Genomic DNA, 8,053 nt, shown 5'->3' with positions numbered 1-8,053 from the left:
CCTTAAGTAGGAATTTTTAAGTCAATATCATAATGTAACTCAGAGGTAACAGATACAATTCTATTGCTAGGGGCTTCTTCTAAATAACAGGATAGACATAGAGAAAATGAGAGAATAACTATATTTTTTCCACCATTCTCCTTTGCTTTACCAAAACTTATAAAGGAGTTTCCCTGAAGATTTTGACTCTTACAATACTGGGTGGGAAGGGGTGTGATTTCAAAGTTCCTGGTGGTTCTCTTTACAACCAAAGGTGGAGTCCTACACATAAGGCTGTATCTTCCAGCAGGGTTTCTTACTAAGCTCTTGGCCACACAGAGACAGGTCAAAGAACTAGTTTGGAGTAAAGAAACCTATGTGAAAAGTTAAATTACCTGGCATGAGTTTATTGTTGCACGTGGATGTTGCACATTCCACTAGAAGGTGAGAAAAGGAAAAGAGAAAGGACACCTAACAAGGTGGGGAGTTAAAAAAAAAATCTGATGCCATAAATAGTCAAGATACTTAAAAACACTATTCAAAGTCAACAGGTAGCATGGTGGTTAAGGTGCTGGACTCCCACGTGGTCAACCATGGTTAGAGTCCCGGACCCAGGAGTCTGAAAAACACACCAGGATTGTGTTCATACATGCCCAAAATCCCAGGAGAGAATGGAGAAGGGATTGCAGCATAGCCATCCCTCCTGGAGGAAGATTTCTCACTGTCCCCCTCACTATCTCTCTCTGTCTCTCTCCAGCAAGCACAAGTATCCTGTGGAAAAAACTTTTTTTAAAAATTAGCACTATTTATATGTCGTTTCCTGCTTTCCTGTTTTTGATATTACCCTGTTCTAAGCTGTTACACCTTTTTTCACTTATCTCCAAACCAGTTTTACAAAGTAGCTTTAAGTTCGAGTAAAGAAAATGATAATGTCCCTGAGTATTCAGCATTGCAGAGCAAGTATATCTGGTGGGGGGCCCATACTCCTACCGAAGAGTCAAATTCTTCAAGTAAACTTTAGCAGAAACCAGGAGATGGTTAAGAGCCAGGTAGCAACCAAATGGAACTGGCAACCCCTCCCCTTAAGTACAGTAAAGAAAGGTGACCCTTACAGGGAGGGAGGCAGACTACTTAGCTACATCCAAGCTCTCTGGGTCCGGAATGCTTTCCTCATGCTTTGTGCTATAGAGTCATATTAACTGTTCTCTAAGCAATGCAGACTTTTCTCTTCAACTATCCCACTAAACCTGGTAAGTTTGCTAGTCCATCGCCCTGGGAATCGTGCTGTCTGCAGAGACTGAACACTGGGAAACAGCCCCTTATTGCCCTCTGAATGGGTAGCCTCTGTGAATGACAAAAATGACTTGCAGAGGTGTCACTTTGAAGAATGAGCATCCATCATTTCAGTGAGGAGTTACACAGGGATCAGAGAACTGTAAGCTCTGGTCCCCTTTCTCTTCTGCTGTCAAGGGAATGCTTACAAAGTCTGAGCTACAGAATCCATCCAGGAAAGTGTCAGAGGCAAGGTAAGGACTAGCAGAGCTCCTGTTAGCTCATGCACGGCCTCTTCTGAGCATTATTTTCAAGAGAGAGCCTCGACACATCACCCTCTCTAGGGCAATGGTCACCAATGACTGTGCAAAGTTTGCAGTTATGTGCTTTCTTGTTTGTCAGCTGACAGCAACACACACACCACGCATACACACATATCCCACTGCTAGGATCATTTCCCTGCAGTAACTGTAGCAAGCATCTTCTCTATGGTCCCAGTGGGGATGGTGATAGTGCAAATTCTTTGGTCCTAAGAAATGCAGTAGCCTCTGACATCTCTTCTAAACTCTCCTAAAAGTCCTCCATGGGGGTTTTCTTTGTGGAAGACCCACTCTACTTTATTAACTCCACTGTAGACATTTTACCATCTTCTATACTTATTCAAGACAGAGTCTAAGCCAAGAAGGACCTTGGAGGAAAGGAGATGTGTGTTCTTCCCGGTGTTTAGACTGAACTACTAAGAAACATGAGATATGGCACAGATCTTAATTGTTTCCCCTTAAAAGAGGAAAGATGAGTTATCAGAGACACTACATAAAGCCCGCACACCTTTCTCAGCTAGCACTTGATATCAGTGTGTCTTTGACAGGGAAGAGGATTCCTTTCCTGTAATTGCCTTCCACATTGGAAGCATGCATAAAAGATACAGACCCTGGGATCAGAAAGACTGGCTTCATGGTTTACTGTAAGAGAATTATGGATTCCTTTGCAAAAAGATAGTAAGAATATGCTGCACTACATACATTCATTTCAATGAATGAAACAATGAATGTAAATAACAATAATGAATCTAAGCAATGTATTACATGAATAATGAATAATGATACAATGATGAATGTAAAACATTGAGCATTATGCCTGATGCATAATAAATACTCAGTAAGTACTAGATGTCATTATTAAATTATAGTCGTCATCATCGCTATCATCATTTTAAGCAATATTATCCATCAAGGGAGACATTGGAAAAACAAGGAACTGTGATTTAAAAAAAAAATAGTTAAGACTATTTATATTTAGTTCCACATTCAAAAAGAGTTACTTTTTCTTGTTTTGAACTTATTTTATTTTATTTGTCAAATACTATTATATATTGTGGCAGACTCTGCCTCCCACAATGTAGACTGTGGTTCGAGTCCTGGAGCTGGCAGCTTAAAATACACTGGGCATCCCCGTGCGTGGTCAAAGTCCTGAGAGAGAAGTGAAGGAGAAGGCATTGTGGCATGGTCGTCCTCCCTGGGCAGTGATTTCTTGCTTTCTATCTCTCTGTCTCTCTCTATTTCTCTGGCAACTGCACACACACTATGGCAAAAATCTCTCTACAAAAATTTTTTAAAAATTAGAAGTACTATGTAACACTTATTACTATATGACAGTTACTCTCTAAACATAGAACTTATTGAATAACATTCGTATTATAGTATATTGAAAAAATTATTTTAAGGCCAAATATAAATTATTTGAAGAATGCATATGCTTTTCCTTTATCCACTCAGAGAACAACTGAATATATGCCATGGGCCAATCTTGACGCTAATCATTGGGATGGTAATGCCAAAGAAGACACATTATCTGCCCCAAATTTACATTCTTTTGAGACTTTTAAAATAACCTCTGTGTTTTTTCACTCTAAGTTTCAAGCTAGGTATAATTAATAATTATAATATAATTAGTGTATTATAATATAATAATTGACTTTTAAAATAATCACTATGTTTTTTCACACTAAGTTTCAAGCTAGGTATAATTAAAGAGAGTGAAACCATTCATTTAGCAGATAGTTTTGGATCTGCCTTAAATAAACTATTTAAATTCCTAGGATCATTCATTAGTGACTCCCAGTAACTACAGTTAGCATGGATACGCAGAAAGGATCATTAAACCCACTATGTGATACAAGAGCAGATTGGGCTTGGCTTCTTGTTCCAGCATCACGATCAGAGACAGCAGAAAAATGGAGCAGTGTGAGCCATCTTGGTGACTCAGACTGGAGTGGACAGAGAGACACTTGGAGGACTCCCTGCAGCACAGCTGCAGGCCATGTGACCTAGCTGATCAGGGCCAGAGCTACAAGGGAACGTTGACCTGCAGTGGTCGCCATTGGCTGATCATATTCAGCAAAGGTGCTGGTCAAGCTAGGTGGCTCAGGGCAGAACAGCTCAAAAGGCAGGCTCTGCCATCCCTGCAAGTCACAGGACACTCTCATGTGTATCCAGGAGGTGGCAGGGCCTCCTGGCCATAGCAGTGACTTAGAAACTGTGCTGGCAAGGACACATTAGTAGAACAAATAAGAAAGCCATGCAAATCTAAATGTATGGATATACTCACGTGTGCATATTATATATAGTCATCTTGATACAAATTATGTCAGAACTGTTTAAACGTTTTTTATTAAAATGAATATCTTTGTCATAAGGAATAAATGCTACTCTGTGTTCATGAATCCTGTTCTTTGGAGGGGGGGTGTTAATAGGAAGGTTTTTTTTTAATTTATTTATTTTCCATTCATTCATTGTCTATCATTGTAGCATACAAATTGGGTTTTCCCATCCAGAATACACTGTATATTGGCTCAATCAAAGATATTACCATACATGTTATCGTCAACAAATAATTTCCCACTTTGTGTTTCTTATAAATTTTATTTCTTTTTTTTCCACCTTGATTCCCTCCCTCTCACCCTCTGCCATTAATTCGATTCTTAATCTGCAATGTTAGAGCTATGTCATTGACTTCTTCATTCATTTATTCATTTGTAGACATGCGTCCCTCAAGCCACTACAAGTAGCAAGCCCTGGAGATGCAGTGGTGAGCCGGAGACACAAACTCTGCCCTCATCAAGTTTGCAATCCAGTGGGCTGAGCAATAATTTATCTTAACATTCAGCAAATATTCATTCTCATCATGGGTACAGCAACTTTCTCTGCCCCCACTGATACTGGACTGGCTTTAACCAAAAGAATGCCAGCAGACGAGATGTGAACAGAGCCTTCCCATATGCTTGCCTCCGTACTGCACCCCAGTTCATGAGAACAAAATGCCGCGATTATCCGCCACGGAGGAGGAGAGAACATGTGGAGTAGATCCCGACCCAGCCACATCCTGGAGGCAGGCAAGCTCATGGGACTAACGGCCTAAAACAAAGCTGCCCAGAGTGCCAGCCTAGACCCAATGAGCCAGCTGAACTGCAGGTCAACCTGCAGCCCTGTGAGTGCTGGAGTAAATGTTTGTTGTACACTTCTAAGTTTGGGGATATTTTGTTAAATGATATCTCAATAATTACAGCAATAACTCTCCAATACAGTACCAAACAAAGCATGAAAATTTCCAATATTTTCAAAGTTTGATTTGCTATGAAATAAATAATATATCCCAGTGAGGCATTTTGTAAAAAAATCAAGTTTCCTATTCTTTCTTTGTGGTTTAAACCCCTCTCCCAAGCCACATTTGCACAGGGACTTCCTCTATTAATATCCCTTTTCTGGATATTTTTAAAAGGGAGTCTAGTCCTTCCTGAAAAACCTGTGTACACACTGTTTTTCCCAATGCACTCATCATTGTATGCCCAGTTTTGTGGATTCATATTTTAAGTAAACTGTGAAGAAATTGAAGAAGATTTAGAAAAAAAATGAAACTGTTATCAAAGGTCTTATAAATAACTTATGAAGCTGTAGGAAAGCAGAGTGCTAGTCCCATAATTGAACAGAGGGAAACACTGCTGACTGATGTTAGAAGAGAAAAATGGAGGGGCAAGTTAACAGTTTTCCAAAAAAATGAACATAAACACACTGACAAGTTTTTTTTTGTCTATACAAAGAAGCAAACAAAAATAAACAAACTCTTTATCTCAGTTTTAGGTTAGACACAGGAGAAAGGATTGTCAATTGAAACAGATTTTTTTGAAAAGGCCAGGCATCTTCTCTCCTAATAGGAAAAAAGGGATGCTGGGTTCTGATCAGTCAGAGAAATGGACCAAATCATTGATCTTTTCCAGATTGTAGATTGCTTTGATGAGGTGAAAAATCCCATAGATCACACCTTATGTTGGCTCCTGTAAGTATCAAAAAGACTTTTTATCTTAACTACTGGATCTAATGGCAAAACTGAAGTTACCTCTGATTCACTAAGACTTCTGTCGTTGTTGTTACAGGGTGGGTACTCTCGACAGAGACACAGAGAGCAGGGAATAGAGCGTGAGAAATCCCTCCCAGGGGAGATGGCCATGCTGCAGTCCCCTCTCTCCTCCACTCTCTGGATTTGGGGCATACACACATGCACCTGGCATGATTCTCAAACTGCCAGGTCCAATACTGAAATCACAAGGCTGACCATGAGGGAGTTTTTAGTACCTTACCCTCCACTCCATCGCTAGCCCAAGACATTTCTTTTTAATGGACTTTTAGAGACAGCCTCAGTGCCACAGCAGTAACACAATACTCCATGACATCAACTCCACATGGGAGGATTTCCAGTTCACATCCTTAGGTCTCCCTGTACGTGTTGAGCATTCATACGCATACCCAGGATCCTGGCTAGCTGAGGCTGGGGGTGGACTGTGGTGTAAAAACCCTGCAGAGGGTCTCTCTCCCTCCCTCCCTCCCTCCCTTCCTCCCTCTCTCACTGTTCCTTTCTCTCTCAGAAAAAATGAATAAGCTTTTAAAAGAAACATTTATTCATTCACTCAACAAAATGTCATTCAGCATCTACTGTGTGTCTGGCACTGTTTAAAGCAGTTATAAGATAATGTTACAGTAGGCTAGATGAATTATCTGCCTTCATGAAGTTTACATTCTATCACAAATATGGCCAACTCAAATTAGGAAATAATACAAATATAGCACATTAGACTGACCGCTTTAAGACTCTGGATTTATAGATCTTAGTTTATAGTAAGAAAAAAAATACTATGAATTTATGATTTCTCATACATATTATAATAAAGGCAAAGAAATTCCAGAGTTTTTCAAAGAATTCCAGGAGTTTTTGAAAAATAAAAATATGAATATGGGCAATATCTTCCAAAAATCCATGTGTTCATTTATTACTCAATAACATAATAAGATTTTAAGGTAACTTCTACTCAATAGGAAGGGAGAAGTGTTTCTCATGCCCTTGACTAAAACCTTTCTCATTCATCTCTTCACTTCTAATCAATGAAGAAAGAGATCAGGAAAATGTGACCTGAACAGCTTGTTGCAATTTCATAATGCCATATTGCGGGGCGGATCTGAGATTAAGCATGTACACCGGGCTTCCCATTTTGTGAAGAACTGTGTCTAGACATATTACTCGGATGACACTTCTGGTCTCATAAGAAAGTTTCCTCAATATCCTTTCCATATGATCCCTCACAGGATTCTGGGAGTGCAATCTGGCAGCACATCTGGAGTCCGAGTGCCGAGGGCGTGCAGCCCGTCAACCAAGTCCATTAACACATTACAGGCAGGAAAAGATGTGCCAAAAATAATTCCACTCTCCCACTCATGGCTCCTACAACCAACCACTTGGCAGGACGAGAAACCCGTCTGACAGATGTTATAAAAACAATTCACTTAAAGTTAAGAAGGCTTATTTTGGTTAACAATATCCATCCATCTCTCAAGTGAGGGATTAGGCATGGATTATATTTTTTTGTTTTGCATCTTGGAAACGAAATGACTTAGATTAGCACTATTATACTAGTCATTGATATTTTTCACAAAAGTCATGAAAGCAATCATGTTCATTCAGGGACTGCCATGTGGACAGCCAGGACCTTCAGGTTGTCTTCCCTTCTCCACAAATAACATAAAGTCGCTCCTTTGCTTGCCTCTAAAATTTTAGCAATCTGGAAATCTGTGAAAACAAACACTACTTTCTAAACTTTGACTTGTTAAAAAAAATCTGTGAGTAGTTTTTATTGTAAGTTACAGTTAGTTTATATTACTCCATTTCTTGTTTAAATGAAAGCAAAATATCTAAAGAATAGAACCAGGCTTTATTTTTTTTTTTTTTAAATAACAAAAGTTTTTTTTTTTTTTTTTTTTTTTTTTTAAATAACAAAAACAGTGATGTTTCTAAATGTGTTTTAGCTATTGGGAATCCCAGTTTAGACCTCTCCCACCTGCTTATGGAAACTTTCTAGAAGCTCTGGGGGACAGTAGAGTGGAAACCAGGGCATGTTTTCTCTCCTGAAATCACCTTGGCAAGAGAGAGAAGCACCCACTTCCCTTATAGTGCCCCCTTTTGGCCAGCAGTCACAGGAAGCTGTAGTTCTATTTTTATCACATAAAATAATGATAGCTAATATACATTGACCATAGGTTATGTGTCGGGCATTGGATATATTATCTCATTTCAACTTGACCCTTATTCTTTGAGGCAGATATGATTCTAAGAATCTAAGATTCTAAGAATCTTCTCCAAGGTCATATAACTAGGAGGAAGAAGAAGGAGAAAGAAGAAAGAAGAAGAGGAGGAGGAGGGAAAGAAAAGAAAAGAAAAGAAAAGAAAAGAAAAGAAAAGAAAAGAAAAGAAAAGAAAA

Source organism: Tupaia chinensis, unplaced genomic scaffold (genome assembly GCF_000334495.1).
Source record: "Tupaia chinensis unplaced genomic scaffold, TupChi_1.0 Scaffold000133_1, whole genome shotgun sequence".
In the NCBI taxonomy this organism is placed as follows: Eukaryota; Metazoa; Chordata; class Mammalia; order Scandentia; family Tupaiidae; genus Tupaia; species Tupaia belangeri.
Note: the sequence above shows the minus strand (reverse complement) of the source record.